Here is a 17,289-nt window from a genome sequence, read left to right as displayed (position 1 = left end):
GGTTCAAAGCTGCGATCCCCTTTTGCCGGGTATAGGATTTTAGTTTTAAACCGAAGTTTAAACTCCCAGCCCGCTTTCCTCCACTTTGGGAACGACCCCAACTCCAATTCCGCTTCCTCCAGGTTTCACTATCTTTGACCCCCAAATTCGGAGCACCAGCCGGTAGGCAGGGTCCGGCAAAGGGCGGAGCGCTAGGTGGTTTAAGGAATAAGCAACAACTGAGAGGAAGAAAGGCGAGCTCCGGCCCCGAAACTAGAGCGAAGGGAAGGCTCTGGATCCTCCGGGCACTTTCTCGGGAGTGCAAGTTGGTCGCTGTGCACTGAAAGTGTTGGTGCCTCTGAGCAAGCTAGGACTGTTTGCCTTCGAAATTACTTTCGGGCTCTCCGAAGTCGCAAGTCCGTTCCACCTTATTTTAGGGGGCGGACCCCGAAGCCACTCTCGAAGTATGGGGTTCCCAGAATCGGCATCCAACTTTTTTTTTTTTAAGAACCACCGGGGAGAGTGCCACCCAGGAATCCTCCCGGTCCGCAGACCGCGGCAACTCCCCACGTGTCCACGAGATGGCGCTCCAGGCCAGGGGCCGGGCCGTGACTCCGCAGCCCGGCCCTCGGGCTCGAGCCTCAGGTGGACTGAGAACCCGGGTGGGATCTGCAGAGGGACAGAGCCACCGACAGGAGTGTATCCAGGTCCAGATCCCCCGCAGAGGCAGCCGAGGGACCGAGGGGCTCCGTTTTGGGGCAGTGGACACATGGACTGGAGGACGCGAGGCTCCGGCTGGGGAGCCTCTCCTTGAGACTGTCCTGCAATGCCAACTCCCGAACCTTCAAGGTCTGGCTGCAAACAACGACCCTTCGCTTTCTCTGTGCCCATTTGAGCGAGGGCCCTTCCCAGCCCTCGCACCGCAGGGAGGCCACCTGATTTCTGCGAGACTGTGGGCGGGGATCTTCGAGCACCAGACATCTGGTCTGGGAGAGGCGGCCCACTTGGGCTTGGAGGGTGGTTGGAAGGTTGAAGCTGCTCGGAGCGGTACTGGAATGGGCCGGGATCCAGTGCTCCTGGGCGGAAAGGTCTGTCTCTGCTCCTACCTCCGTTTCCTCACCGCCCCACCCTCTTCCAGGTTGAATTTTTACTGGGGTGTGCAGGACACACACAGTACCCCATATATGCAGGACAGGCCCCCTGAAGGTGCACACCTGAGGTCCTGTCTGTGCCCGTCCCCGCCCCACCCCCACCGGTCCCGGAGACCCAGGAGGAAGCTTTGGGTCTGCATTTTTCTCGCAGGAGGTGGTGGGGAATGAGGAGTGCTTGGGGTCGGTCTGAGATTGAAGGGGGGAAGTGTGTGTGTGTGTGTGTGTGTGTGTGTGTGTGTGTGTGTGTGTGTGTGTGTGTTTGTGTGTAGATGTGAGGCTTGGTGGCCGGGAAACATCAGAGTTAGAATGGGTGGCCAGATTTGGAAGCCTGATTCCCTTCATGTCCCCAGATGAGCTCTGCCACCCTGGGAGATTAACCCTGCACACATTTCCCAAAGGCAAGTAGCTAGACAGCAACCCAGTTAACACTAGTCTAGAGACACTTCCATTTCCACACAAACACCAGCTTGTGTGTGTGTGTTTTCCCTGTTCTAAGCTCTCAGCATTTCCCTCTTCAAGGTATAACAGAAGATAGGAGCAAACCTTTGATGATTTAAGAATCATCTACACATCCATCTGCTGAAACAGCTGCTTGGTAGAAAAGCCAGATAGGAGATAAGTACAAGGTCAAACTCTGCCTCTTTGAGACCTTGGATAATGTAACCACCTTCTCTGTGCTGCAGAATCCACATCTGCAAAATAAGTGGTCTGGACTAAAATCACTGGTCAGTGAATGACCAGTTGACCGTTGGTTCAGTTTGCAGTGAGCCCTAGCCTCAACTGCTTCAGACATTACCACTTGAGGAACTAGAGCCTGAGGATTAGGTGGGTCATTGCAGACATTGGGGACCTTGGCTGTTGCTTGGGATGGGGGGCAGGGCTGGTGGCCTGGATGAATTCCCAATTAGGAAACAGCATTCCAGGTCCTGAAACCCTCAGGGAACCAGCTGGCTGCAGCTGCCGCCACTCTCTCTGGGATGTCGCTGTCATTCACTGCTCTGCCTTCCACCTCAGAGCTAGCTGTGTTTGGAAAGGCACACGCGGTAAGTTTGGAGTCTAGCATCATGGTTTGCTGACTGTGTGTGACTTCTCCCAAAAGAGAGAAGGGATGTCAGTGGAGGACATTCAGGCGCTCCTGTTTAAGGGTGTCTCCCAAATCTGGAATACTCTGGGCTAATTCCTTATCGAGTGAAAGGCTTTGTGGTGTTCAAAGCATCGTCCCACATGAGCTCTCACTGAACCTTTACTGGCAAGGTGGCGACTTTCAATCCCCATTTCACAGACAATGAATTGAGGTCAGAGAAGTGAAGTGAGGTACCCAAGGCTATCCAGTAAAGGACGAGCTCTTTCACAATCCCATGGGCCTGGCCCTTGGCAACATGCGCTAATGAAGTGATGATGGGTGAGAGGCAGCTTGTGGATGGGAAAGAGCGCAGGGCCTGGGCAAGGGCTCTCTGTGGCCGGATGCTGAGCCCTGATGTCCTGGATAGAAGTTGTGTCTGTGGGAGAACCAGGGCCAAGTCCAGGAGACTTGGAGAAGAACAGCCTTGAGGCTTCCTGTCAGCTTAACGGGACCTGCCAGGAACGCCTTGGTAGAAGCAGGGTCTTCTCTTGTGTGAAACAATGGTGGGGACATTGAGAGGGTTACCCAAGATGGCCTGGCCTGTGTTCCTGCCCATTATTTCTTTCTCCGCCTGACAAGAGGAGCTATGCACCCAGTACGTGAAGATGCTTGGTGGGGGTGTTTTCCATGGAGAAAACCAGTTACCAGCATCCCTGGTCTCTGAGGCTCTCCCCTTCCCCTAGTTTGCTGAGGCTAAATCTTTTCCCATGTGCTGCTGTGTCTCCTCTTGGGAGGGGATATATTTATTTAACATCTCTGTCTCCTACAAGATCATGACTCCCTTAAGGCGGGGGGACTTGTGTCTATTTTTCTCATTGCTCCATAGCCCAGAGGGTGCCAGACCTAAAAATGTTTATCATATAGCAGGGGTACAGAAAGCACTGACTGAATGAAAGAATAAATGAATTGCACTCTGTGGAAGCAGGGTCTGTACTTGGTCCTTTCAGAATATTCCTGCCTGGGGGCCTTGAACAGAAGCCCCCATTCCAAGTTCATTCAGAGGCAGTTGCAGAGAGCTCCTGAGGGTCTCGCCTGTCTTTACCAAGTACTTCCTTTGTTGGAGAAGTTTCCAGGCCGTCCATGACCAGCCCCTCCTAGCCCCAGCCCTCCAGCCTTCCAGCCCTGCTTCCAAGGAGGTCTGGCACCCTCTGGGCTATGGAGCATCAACCTTGCCCTCTTCCAGGGCCAGTCAGGGGATAATCTGGGACTTTGGGGGGACTTCTTCCTAACCCCCCAGTCTTCCCTGAGCAGCAGAGGATTTTCTTGAAATGCACCTGGAATGCAGTGGTTGTCCTGTTTAAAGTCTTCCCATGCTTTTGGGAAAGGTGAAGGGTGGAGCCAGCCTCTAGCCTGGCAGTGGAGCTGGGCCAGTACGAGTCCTGCTCTAGGTCAGTCTTGATGTCCTTGCCTCGGGATCTTTTCTTTCCCTCACCTGAGGTGCCCTTCCTGCTTTCCTTTAAAACTGGATTGGTTCCTCTGGGTCTTTACCCTTCTGAGTTAGATGTCCATGCACAAGTTGTCATTTTGTTTTTGCAGTGTTGGGATTCAAACCCAGGGCCTGTGCATGCTAGGCCAGCACTCTACCACTGAGCTTCTTTTATTCTTTTGAGGCAGGATCTTGCTGAGTTGCCCAGGCTGAAACTTGCAAGCCTCTTGCCTCAGCCTCCCCAGCAGCTGGACCTAGAGGCATGTGCTACCATCCCCTGTACCCACACTGTTTTGTAGTTAGTAATCAATGACTCTGTGACCTTGGCAAGTCACTTTATCTCTCACTTATCACTTCTTCGAAATGGAGATAACAGTACCTAGCTCAGGGGGTAGGTTGAAGATTAAATGTGACACTGTTTGTAGCTATCTGGCATGGAGACTGACACAGTGAATGTGGTTTTCTGCCCCTCCTGAGGAGTCCTTGCCCCTTTGGAGGAGCCTAAGGGACTCTGAGGATGCAGGCCTGGGGGAAAATGTAGGGTGAGGAAAACTCCCCTGGCCCAGGGCAGCTACCAGGGTTGATCCTGTCACATGGAGGTGACCCAGCCTGCACTGGAGGCCCAGCAGAGGCCACTGGGACATTACTTCCTTAGGCTGCCAAATCCCTGAGCCCTAGGAATCTGGCCTAGACTTGGAAGAGATCAGAGGGTCCTGAGTGTTAGGCTAAGCACTGAGCTTCTGAGCTGCTGCAGAGAAACCCTGAGAGCCGTGGATATCAGTGCTCTTGTGCACTGATGGGGTCCCCTTCCTCTTTTAAGGAACCCACACACAGCCGAGGGATTTCCTGCTGGAGGGTGGGCTGCTGGTGACCTGTCTGGATGAGTCTGGGTCCCTGGTAAGTTGCGTGAGCTGTGCAGGCAGTGGTTCCCTCCTGCCACTAGGTGGGGATCTGGGGTCGTCCAGGCCTGGAGCCCCTGCCCTTTCCTCTCCCCACTCTCAGGCCAGGGTTTCCTGCTTGCCTGGATGTGACTTTGCTGAGGATCTGGGGATTCGGACCATATTCCATACCTTCACTATAACTTCTGGCTAGGTCCTGCTTCAGGCTGTAACACCGGCGTAAGTGAATAAGAACACGGACTTGTGCAGCCAGAGAGACCTGAGTTCAAGTCCCAGCTGCACCTTTAGCTCTGTGGTTTTAACTTCTGGAGCCTCAAGATTCCTCATCTGTAAAATAAACCCACATCTCTTTAGTCTGCATAAGGCAAGAGTCTGTTCAGGTTGTCCCCCAAAGTAGGGGGATCAACAGCATTCTATGTTCTCTGATCCCTCCAGTAGGACAGATGACCCAAGAGAAGATGCTGAACCTGGGACGGTTCCTTTCTGTCCCATCCAACAAAGGCACAGAAAGCATGCCCTGGTCCCATCCCCCAGGTTGTCACAGATAAGCACTGGCTAGGACATGAGACCTCAAGGAGCTGGCAATAAAGGGCATTCGTTTGTTCCTTGTCCCGGGCAGGCACACCTTTCTGGAATTCTCTGTGCCCTCCTCCCCTGACACCCTAAGTGTCCTCCCCTTCCTCATGGCTCATTGGGCCCCTCCTCACTCCAACTCCAGGCTCCAGAAACCTTGGTATGTCCCTTTCTGCTGGCAACAACTCATTGGGTCAGATATTGGTGTCAGGGACAGGTTCCTGGCACAGGGCAGATGCTTAATTCACGTAGGAGCGTGTCACCAGAAGACAAGGAAGACTTCATGGAAGAGGCGCCTGAAAAGATGCAGTGGGGGGATTCCTGAGGACCCAGGGCAGGATACTGGAATTGTGTGGGGGGAAGGGGTTCCCAGCTTAGGGAAAAGCGTGAACTTACTCAGGGCAAGCGACTCTGTGAGGATGGCGCCAAGGTGTAGGGCAGCGGAGGTGGCTAGGAATCACCAGAGCCCCAGGGCTGGGATGGGAAAGAGCGATGACTCCTTAGAGCCCCAAGTGCCAAACCCAAACCCTAGTCTGGCCACACTGGTGGGAACAGGGCTGGGACCCAGTCTGGCCTATCTTTAGCTGGGTCATGTTCATGCCCTCTCTGGGGTCCTGTCCCCACCCACAAGGCCTCCCCACCCTACATGCTCCATCTCTTCCTCAGCCACCACTGCTAGGTTCTTCCAAAGAGTTGAAACCAATATGGAGCTAGGACCCCCCTGGCTGCCTGAGCTCTCTGCTGGAGGCAGCTTTCAATCCTCTCCCCAGCTCCGTTTTCTGGAGAAGCAGAGTGGGAAGAGCTTGGACTGGGGTCAGACAGACTGGACCTTCAGACTGGCTCTGCTCCCTCCCAGCTGGGTCACCATGGGCAAGTGGCTGAATTTCTCTGAACAGAGCCATTTTTTTTCCTCCTGTGAACCAGACATGAGAGCTCTTCACCCCAGGTGTCTGTGAGGTTCAAGGAGCCAGTGGGTTCAACTCAGGCAGCTCTGCCTGTTTTCTGCCCTTGATCAGACTGTGTTTGATGCATCTCTGCCCCTGACAGTGCCCCACAGTGCCCACCATCGTCCCCTGCAAGGCATCTTCATGAGACCATCCAAGCTTTTCCCCTGGGCCCTGCCCTTGGCTGAGGCTGAGTCTCTGGTTGGTGACACCAGTGTGGCTTGTCCTTAGGACACTGACCAGAACCCCCCAGTGCCTGTCCCTCTCATGGGTGGAAATTCCCTGTCCCAGGGCTCCCTTCCTAGGGACCTTGCTGGTTAAGGGGCCCCTCTGACTTCATGCGTCTCCTTTCCAGGAGCCACGCTCACTGTGTCCATGGTGCTGTGGGACCAGACTCTGGCCTGGGTCCCAGGAACACCATTTCAGAAGCCAGAAACCCTGTCTCCCATCACCAGAAGGCACTGCTTCCTCTGCCTCCATCCAGGCCTGCTAGGGGGCTGGGGGTTAATTTCCTTTCTACTCCATCCACAGGCAGGAAAACAGAGGGCAGGTCCCACAGGCGGGAGAAAGGGAGGGACTGGCCCAGGGAGGCGGGGCGTGGAGCTTGGGACTGCCTCTCCTGTGTCATCATCTTGTCCTTGGTTCAGGTGTCTCCTCCCAGTCTCGGGGCCCTTCTACTGAAGTGAGAGGGATCTGAGTGAGCCCCTACCCATCAGACTCCAGAACCTGCCATGCCAGGAGGGAACACCCTCCCTGGTTCTCCCCACTTTGTGAGCCAGCGGTCGCTCTGCTTGGTGAACCCGCCAGGCCGTGAATGGCTTCCCCCTGCTGCCTTCACATTGTTTCCACAAATACACATCAGATACCAATGTGTGCCAGGCACACGTTCTCACTCTCTCAGAGGTTCTCTTCTCCTTGCTGTTTATTTCTTTTACAGAAATAGAGCAAGCAATCATGAAATTCATCTGGAAGAATAAGAAGCCCAGAATAGCTAAAGCAATCCTTAGCAGGAACAGTGAAGCAGGGGGTATCGCAATACCAGACCTTCGACTACACTACAAAGCAATAGTAACAAAACCGGCATGGTATTGGCACCAAAATAGACAGGTGGATCAATGGTACACAATAGAGGACATGGACACAAACCCAAATAAATACAATTTTCTCATTCTAGACAAAGGTGACAAAAATATGCAATGGAGAAAAGAGCCTCTTTAACAAATGGTGCTGGGAAAACTGGAAATTCATATGCAGCAGAATGAAACTAAACCCCTATCTCTCACCCTGCACAAAACTCAACTCAAAATGGATCAAGGGCCTCAGAATCAGACCAGAGAACCTTCATCTTATAGAAGAAAAAGTAGGTCCAAATCTTCAACATGTCGGCTTAGGATCAGACTTCCTTAACAGGACTCCCATAGCACAAGAAATAAAAGCAAGAATCAACAACTGGGATAGATTCAAACTAAATAGCTTTCTCTCAGCAAAGGAAACTATCAGTAATGTGAAGAGAGAGCCTACAGAGTGGGAGAAAATCTTTGCCACTCATAATTCAGATAGAGCACTAATTTCCAGAATATATAAAGAACTCAAAAAAACTCTACACCAAGAATAGAAATAATCCATTCAACAAATGGGCTAAGGAAATTAACAGACACTTCATAGAAGAAGGTGTACAAGCAATCAACAGATATATGAAAAAATGTTCAACATCTGTAGTAGTAAGATAAATGCAAATCAAAACCACCCTAAGATTCCATCTCACCCCAATTAGAATGGTGATTATCAAGAACACAAGCAACAATAGGTGTTGGCGAGGGATGTGGGGAAAAAGGTACACTCATACATTGCTGGTGGCGTTGCAAATTAGTGCAGCCACTCTGGAAAGCAGTATGGAGATTCCTCAGAAAACTTGGAATGGAACCACCATTTGACCCAGCTATCCCACTCCTTGGCCTATACCCAAAGGACTTAAAATCAGCATACTACAGAGATACAGCCACATCAATGTTCATAGCTGCTCAATTCACAATAGCCAGATTGTGGAACCAACCTAGATGTCCTTCAATTGATGAATGGATAAAGAAACTGTGGTATATATATACAATGGAATATTACTCAGCCATAAAGAATGATAAAATTATGGCATTTGCAGGCAAATGGATGAAATTGGAGAATATCATACTAAGTGAGATAAGCCAATCTCAAAAAACCAAAGGACGAATGATCTCGCTGATAAGTGGATGATGACACATAATGGGGGGTGGGAGGGAGGAAAGAATGGAGGAAGGAGGGACTGTATAGAGGGAAAAGAGGGGTGGGAGGGGTGGGGGGAAGGAAAAAATAACAGAATGAATCAAACACCATTACCCTATGTAAATGTATGATTATGCAAAAGGGGTGATTCTACTTCATGTACAACCAGAGAACAACATGTATCCCATTTGTTTACAATAAAAAAAAATTGAGATATTATTCACATTCCATAAAACTCACAGTTTTAAAGGTTATGCTTTCATGGTCTTCGCATTTTTCCTTTTCTTTTCTTTTCTTTTCTTTTCTTTTTTTTTAGGGACCAAGTCTCTAAAACAAGCAAGCCTGTTGCCCAGGCTTGCTTTGAATCCCTGAGCTCAAGCAGTCCTTCTGCCTCAGGCTCCTGAGTAGCTGGGAGTACAGGCACACACCACTGCACCTGGCTACTTCTGCGATTTTTAGAATATTCACAAGGTTCTACATCCACGACAGGCATCTTTTCCTAGAACATTGTCATCACCCCCAAAAGCAACCCTGACCCATTAGTAGTCACTGCTTTGGCCTCAGCCCTTGACAACCACGAGTCTACTTTCTGTTTCAAGGACCCACCCATTCTAGACATTTCATTTACACGGAATCACACATGTATATGTGTGATTTTTTTGTGTCTGGTTTCTTTGATTTAGTTTAATATATTGAAGGTTCATCCACATCGTAACATGTCTCAATATGTTAATGATTTTTATGGCTGAATAGTATTACCTCATATGGATGTATCACATTTTATTTATCCATCATCAATTGATGGACATTTGGGTTGTTTCTATTTTTTGGCCAGTATAAATAATGCTGCTATAAATATTCACGTACAAGTCTTTAGGTGAACATATATTTCCATTTCTCTTGGGTTTATGTCTAGCGGTTGAATTGCTGAGTTAAATGGTTACTTTCTTCTTTTTTTGAACCCAAGGCACTCTACCACTAAGCTACAACGCCTTTAAAAGAATTTTTTTTTTTTTTTTTTTTTTTTAGACAGAGACTTATGATTCCCCTGCCTCAGCCTCGCTGGTCCCTGGAATTACAAGTGTGTGCCACTGTGCCTAGCCCCTCTCTACCCACCCACCCCTTTTATTTTATTTTTTTGGTACTGTGGACTAAACCCAGGGGCACATTACCACTGAGCCACATCCTCAGTCCTTTTTATTTTTTGCTTTGAGACAGGGTCTCACTAAGCCACTTAGGGCCTCACCAAGTTGCTGAGGCTGGCTTGGAATTTGCCTGTCTCCTGAGCTACCGGGATTACAGGTGTGTACCACTGCACCTGGTCAGACTTCCTCTCCTAAATTAGGCTCCAGATGAGAAGCAAGTTTGTTAGCTGTGCAATCACTATGACAGGTCTGACCACTGGGTTGGATGCTGTTTGTACACAATGTCATGCTTTAGTCAAAGGACATGAAGGGTGGCACTTGGAGGGAGTATTCAGGTGCACATCAGACTGTCTGCCCCTTCTAGAATTCGGGCTGCTCAGACACCTGGAAGTGAGGGCTGTTGGACATCCATTTTCACCTCAGTCAGCCCCAGGACATCTTAGTCAGGAATCCTCCAGTTACAAGGGCAGATCTCCAGCTCAAGCTGAAGAAAAGATTCATTGGCTCACAGTGCCTAAGAAGGGCAGGGGAGTGGGCAGCTGGTCTTCAGGATGCTTGAAGCCAGAGACACATTTGTTCTGGGTTCTCACACCCTCTGCCTTCTCCTTCCTGTCTTTTCTCTGTGTTGGCATCCTCTCTTACCACAGAGAGGTTTCCTCACATGACAGGGAGCCTGGCTGCAGGCAGCTGTGGGCTGCAGAAATCTATTTGAGTGATGGGAGAGGAAAGGAGAAGGTTCTACTGCTCCCCTTACAGCAATCCGAGGGCAACTCTCTGATTGGCCAGTTAGGATCACATGTCCAGGCCCCTCATCACCCTTTTAAACAATCTTTCCATCTGCCACTATCACCAGTAATGGTGATACCAGAAAACCAAGTGTGGTGGTGTATGTCTGTGATTCCAGCAACTCAGGAGGCCGAAGCAGGAGGATCGCACATTCCAGACCAGCCTCAGCAAATTAGTGAGACCCCCATCTCAAAATAAAAAATAAAAAGGGCTGAGGGAGTAACTCCATGGCAGAGCACCCATGGATTCAATCCCCAGGACCAGTAAACAAAACAAAACAACAGCAAAATGCCTGCCAATGTCAGGTACTTCACAAGAGGATTTATTTATTTATTTATTTATTTATTTATTTATTTATTTATTTATTTATTTATTTATTTATTTCCATGATGGGGATTGAACCCAGGGCCTCGCCCATGCTAGGCAAGCATTCCACCACTGAGCCACATCCCCAGGCTATTTTCTTTTAGTATACACTGCTCTGCATAAAGTTAAACTGGTCAGGGCTCTATGGGTAGGCCTACCAAAAGAAGCCCAACTCAAATTAGTTTAAGTCAACAAGGGAATTTCTTGTTTCGCATAATTGTTAAAAGTAGAAGTGGAAGCCAAGAGCAGCGGCATGCGCCTATAACCCCAGCAACATGAAAGTCTAGGGAAGGAGGACTAATTCAAGACCAGTCTCAGCAATTAATGAGATTCTGTCTCAAAATAAAAAATAAAAAGTTCCGGGATTATAGCTCAGTGGTTGAGCAATCCTGGGTTCAATCCCCAGTACCCTTCCCTCCACAAAAAAAAAAAAAAAAAAAAAAAAAAAAACTTTAGGTGTTGCTGGATCCAGGGAGCCAAATAGATCTGGACTATTTTTCATTAGCTCTACTTCTAAACTTGACTTTCCTTTATATAGGTTCAACTCTCAGACACATTCTCCCCACACATGAGGGAAAAAAATCCAAACTGGATGATTACAGTTGCACAACTGTAATCTCAGCTATTCAGGAGGCTGAGGCAGGAGGATCACAAGTTTGAGGCCAGCTTCTTCAACTTAGTGAGATACTGTCTCAAAAAATTTAAACAGGGCTGGGATGTAGTTTAGTAGTAGAGCACTTACCTAGTATGCCCAAAGCCCTGGGTTCAATTCTCAGCACAGAAAAGAGAGAGCAAGAGAGAAAAATTCCAAGCAGTCTTAGATCAGATGAGTTTTAGAACCCTCAATTAGAACCTTAATCCAGTGGGAAGAGAGAGACCTGGTCTCTGCATAGAGCAAACTACTGGGGAAATTGACTGGTTCCTGTGAGCATTTATATTCACTTGGTGGACAGGAGAATGGGTCAGGCCAGGTCATGCGCCCACCCTTGCAGCAAGATGGGACAGCTGTGGATCAGGCAAGCAGCAGACAGATTGCATATGCTACCCATAGCCTTCCCATATACAGACTAACAAAGGGTAACTTGGAGAGATAAGGAACTTGCTGGGATAACATGGCTAGAGACACATCTGGGATTCCAAATAGGCCTGTAGCTCCTTGTCAAGTGTTCAGTTGAAACATCACTTGAAGAAGTAGATTCTTATTGATGGCCATTACATTCCCAGCATGCTTTTCAGCAGTTGTTAGGGAAGCGACTTGGAGGGAAGGATAGTGGAGACACATTCTTGAGCAAGATCCTTTACCAGCTCATCTCCAAGGTTGAAAGGATCTATGAGGCCATTGACTCCAGTTGCCATTTTGAACCAATCATCCAAACAAGGTTTGATTTTTGACAAGGGTACCAAGGCCGTTCAGTGAGGAAAGGGCAGTCTTTCCAACAAACGATGCTGGGAAAACTGGATCTCCACATGTGAAAGAATGAAGTTGGACCCTTACCTTATTAATATACAAAAATTAACCCAAAATGGATCGAAGGTCTGAACTTAAGAGCTAAAGTTGTAAAATTCTTCAAAGAAATCACAGGAGAAACTCCTCATGACATTGGGTTTGGCAATGGTTTCTTAAATATGACACCAAAAATAATCAAATATGACACCAAAAGTAATCAAAGAAAAAGATAAATTGGATATCACAAAACCAAATGCTTTTGTGCATCGAAAGACATTGTCAAGTTAAAACATATCCCACAGAATGGAAAAAAAATACTTGCAAATTTAATATGTAGTGAGAGTTTAATATAAAAAAATGAAAGAAGTCCTACAACTCAACAGCAAAAGACAACCCAGTTACATAATAGGCAAAGGACTTTGAAAAGGTATTTATCCAAAGAGGATAAATTGTAGTCATTAGGGAAAGCAAATCCAAACCATGATTTGAGATGCTGTGATATGCTATAGTCACTTTAGGACAGAAAAAACAAAAAACAAAACAAACAAACAAACTACAACAACAACAACCAACCCTCCAAGTATTGGCAAGAATTTGGAGAAATTGAAACTCTCATCTATTCTGTTGGGAAAGTAAAATTATGCAGCTGCCATGAAAAATAGTTTGTAATTCCTCAAAAGCCTAAACACAGAATTACCATGTGACCCAGCAATTCCACTTTTAAGTATACGCCCCCCAAAATTGGAAATTGTGATTGAATGGTATGTGCACATCAATGTCCACTGTAGCATTATTCATAGTAGCTGAAGCGTGGATACCAGGCAAGCATCCACCAACTGATGAATGGGTAAGTGAAATGTAGAAAATATGAACCCAAACACAGACATGGATATCCTTGTGCCTATGACTTTTATTCAGCCATAAAAAGCATGAAGTTAGCTGGGCATGGTGGCACATGCACGCCTGTAATCTCAGCAGCTCAGGAGGCTGGGGCAGGAGAATCCAAGTTCAAAGCCAGCCTCAGCAACTTAGTGAGGCCCTAAGAAACTGAGCAAGACTCTGTCTCAAAATAAATATAGAAATAATAGAAAAGGGCTGGGAACGTGGCTCAGGGTGGAAACCAGTGGTGTGCAGGCTGAATTTTAGATCCATTAAATCCCTCAATCCTACAGGTGCACTTGGGAGTGAAATGCCCACATAACTGTATGCGGTGACATGTACTGGGTTCTATATTTAGTATATTTCTGGTGAGTCAAAATCAATTTGAGTCCCCATTCTGTGACCCCGTGCATTCACCATCTCCCCCTACCTTTGTGGAACCAGTTGAGCAAGAACCACACTCGCTTCCACAACTGAAGTCACACTGTGGCTTCTCAGTGGATTTCATGCCAGATTTGCATTGACCTGTTAACTGACACTTTTAGGGATAGACTGTCTGACTTCCATTGGTTCTGGTTGTGTCCCTGGAATGATAAATTGTCAGGGTCTTCACATTTTCCCACATTGTTTACAAAGATCTCAAGAGAACTTGATCAAAGGCTTTGCTAAACTCCAGACAGACTTTCATCTGCCAGCCTGGACATCCTATTACAAAAGAAAAAGTGTCACTTTGGCCTGCCTTGATCTTTGAGTGGGTAGAAAAGTTCATGGCAGTATTTTTCAAACTTGAGCATGCATCAGACCCACCTGGGGGATGGCTGCTGGGCTTTGCCTGAGGAGTTTTCAGCGAGTCTGGGTGGGGCCTGAGCCCTTGTCTTTCTTGTACTTATTCTAGTAAGTTCTCTGTGGTTCCAGGGACCACACTTTGAGAACCACTGCCATGTGGGAATAAGAGTAAATGCTTTGGAGTCAGATAGGACTTAACTTGTTTGAGCTTTAATTTCTTTGAAATGGGGATAATAATTCTACTTCATAGGGCAACTGTAGACTGAAAAGACAGTGCATAAAAAAATACTCTCAACTTGGAGCTTAGAACACAAGTAATCAATAAATATTGGTTCTTTTCCTAGGGCACTGTGCATGCTGGGCAAATGCTCTACCACTGGGCTACGCACCAGCCCTAAATATTGGTTCTTATATGAATATGTCTACAAATTTGTGCTCACTGCTCTTCTAAACTGTTCACAGACTATCACAGTTAGAATAATCCATTTATACATGGCAAAGAGGAGTTTGGTTAGCTACTGGCCTCAGATTTCCTTGAGCTGACCTGGGTAATGGGTAGGTTTCCAAATCGATTACCTGAAGAAAGTAGATTGACTATGAAAGAATGGAGAGAAGAGAGTAAATTCTTCAAGCCAAGGAGGGAGGACTGACTCAACTGGGAGACCCATCTGCCTGGTGCTTCCCCTCTGCCCCCAGCTGATCATTTATGATGCTATCAGAATTGCACTTTCCATAGTCCATTCCTAGCTATCAGGCCAAAAAGATGGTGTCTGGCCCCTGCAGGGCAACCCCCAACCCACACGAGCAGGGTCCTGGAGACCAGCCCTCACCTACAGGCTGGCCTCACCCGGAGCCCCACCACTCCTCCAGCTCTTAAGGTGCCAGGCTTCCTCCCCTGCTCTGAGATATATTTTCAAAACTGAAATGTTGCCTCAGTGTCTCTTCTCAAGATCATTTTAGACCCTGCCTGGCCCCCAGAACTTCTGTCTCAGTGGCTGTGCTATGCTGAGGCTCAGAGAGCTCTCCCACTCCTTATGCCCTTCTTCTCAATCCTCCCAGGCCCTGCAAGGAGAAAGACATAGAAGACCTCCATAAACTTTAGGGGTGACACACCTGCACTAGAACACACTTCTCCTTGACCTGCTGGTTTTTTGGCTATTCTATCAGACTGTTTATTGTTACTATAATGAAATACCTGAGGTAGGAAAACTATTTAAAAAGTTTTTTTTAGCTCACAATTTGGGGATTTCAAGGGCAAGGTGCTGACATTGGTGAGGGCCACATGTCTGAAGGAACCACACCATGTACAAGATAGAGGAAGAGCATCTACAAGATGGAGAATTTGCATCTACAAATAGGAAACCAGAGAGAGATTGGGCAGGGCCAGATTCAGGTTTTTTAAAAACGTTTGTGAGAATGAATCAGGATTCCATGACAAATGCCATGACAAATGCCTTAATCCCTTTCAAGGGCATGCTCCTGCTGACCCAAAGGCCTCCCATCACATGGCAACACCACCACCATGGGGACACACTTTGGGGGTCAAACTTAAACCAGATCCAAACCTGGGACACATTCATGAAGCTCCTGGTACTTGTGATTTCTTCTGTCAAAATGTTCACAAAATGATCATACCCAGGCTGGGGAGATAGCTCAGCTGGTAGAGTGCTTGCCTCACAAGCATAAGGCCCTGAGTTCGATCCCCAGTACTGCAAAAAAAAAAAAAAAAAAAAAGATAGAAAGAAAAAATGATCATAACCATTCTCAGAACTGCAGAGAGGATTAAATGGCATGATCTATGTCTAGTGCTTAGGATAGATCTTGGCAGAGATCAAACTCTTAATAATATTGCCCCTCTGGCCCCTCCCCCCACTTTTTTTTTTTTTTTTTTTTAAGGTGCTGGGGATGGAACCCTGCAGTCAGTCACGTGGCTGTACTGCTGAGTTATACTCTCAGCCCCAATATTGGCTTCTGGGCCACAGTTTACAGAAGTTACCTTTTACAGTGGGTTGAATTGTGGGATCAAAAAGATAAATCCAAGTTCTGACTCCTGTCCCTGTGAATGTAACCTTATTTGGAACTAGTGACTTTGTGGATGTAATAGTTGAGGACCTCATGAAGACATCATCCTGGATGTCAAGTGGGTCCATAGCCTGGATATCAAGTGGGTTCATAGCCTAATGACTGATGTCCTTAAAAGAGGAGGACCCAGAGAGGTGCACACAGGGAAGGCCATGAGGAGACTGAGGCAGAGATGAGAGTTACATTGCCACAAGCTGAAGAACTCCTGAAATCACCAGAAGCTGGACAGCAGAAGTGAGGATTCGCCCCCAAAATCATCAGAGAGAATGTGGCTGTACTGGTGTGCATACGTCAAATCTGCAGAACCTTAAGAATATGTCTCTGCTGTTTTAAGCCATGGAGTTTGTGATAATTTGTCACTGTGCATGCCTAGGAAACGAATACAGATTTCTTTCTGTTTGTCCAGAGGCCTTCCCAGGCTCGCCCTCCCTGGAAAGATCTGTCCTTAGGCCCGCATTTCTTTCTTCTCACAGTGGAAATTCCCACTCTCAGGGAAATTTACCTTGGTGTTAAGTGGGAAAAAATATGATAATTTAGTTAAAAATTTCTTTCCTTTGAGCCACTAAACACCTTTCCCTCACACACCTGCATTCAAAATGAGGATGTCTTGGTGGAACATGGGGTGTCGAGACTTTCAATACCTTCTCGGCCTCCCTGGCTGGGTCGGCCCCTCCACAGACAGTACCTCCGCCAGGGCTGACCACACTGCAGGGCCATGAGAGCCCTCTTTGTTCTGGCTTTCTAAGCCTGTGGTGAAAGGCAGGCGTGTCATGGTCCTAATAAATGTTTACTGACTCAATGAATGAGGGAGGGTTTTTTTCCTGGTATCCCCAGTCCTGGTCACCTCTACTCCAGTAGAAGAAAATTCTTTGAGAAATGAAAACATGCCAAAACAAAGACATGCATGAATGTTTATCAAGGCTTTATTCACAATAGCTCAAACATGGAAATAATCCAAATGTCCATGTACAGGTCAATAAATATGCAAATTGTGGGACAGTATAGTGACATAACGGACTATTACTCAGCAATGAGAACTGATCTACCCAACAGTGTGAATAAATCTTAGAATCATTATGCTGAATGAAAGAAAGCAGGCATAAAAGAACGCATACCGTAAGATTCTGTTTACATGTAATCCTAGAACATACAAACTGGTCTGTAGTGACAGGAAGATCAGATGTTGCCTGGGGCTTTGGCGAGTAGGGACTGACTGCAGAGGGAGCTCTTCATGGTGATGGAAATATTCTGTATCTTGATTGTGGTCATGGTTACTGCAGTGTATACTTTTGTCAGAAATCATCCAATTGATACTTTAAATGGATGTAGTTAATTGTACGTACAGTTGATCCAAAAGAGGAAAATTTCTGTAAGTCTGTGGACCCGAGATACTCCATCCTCTACTTCAAAAAAGATAAAGATATCGATATAAGAAATGTACCACTCT

This window comes from Sciurus vulgaris (assembly GCF_902686455.1).
Source record: "Sciurus vulgaris genome assembly, chromosome: 3".
In the NCBI taxonomy this organism is placed as follows: Eukaryota; Metazoa; Chordata; class Mammalia; order Rodentia; family Sciuridae; genus Sciurus; species Sciurus vulgaris.
The sequence above is the reverse complement of the archived record's forward strand: the minus strand, read 5'-3'. Positions refer to the sequence as shown.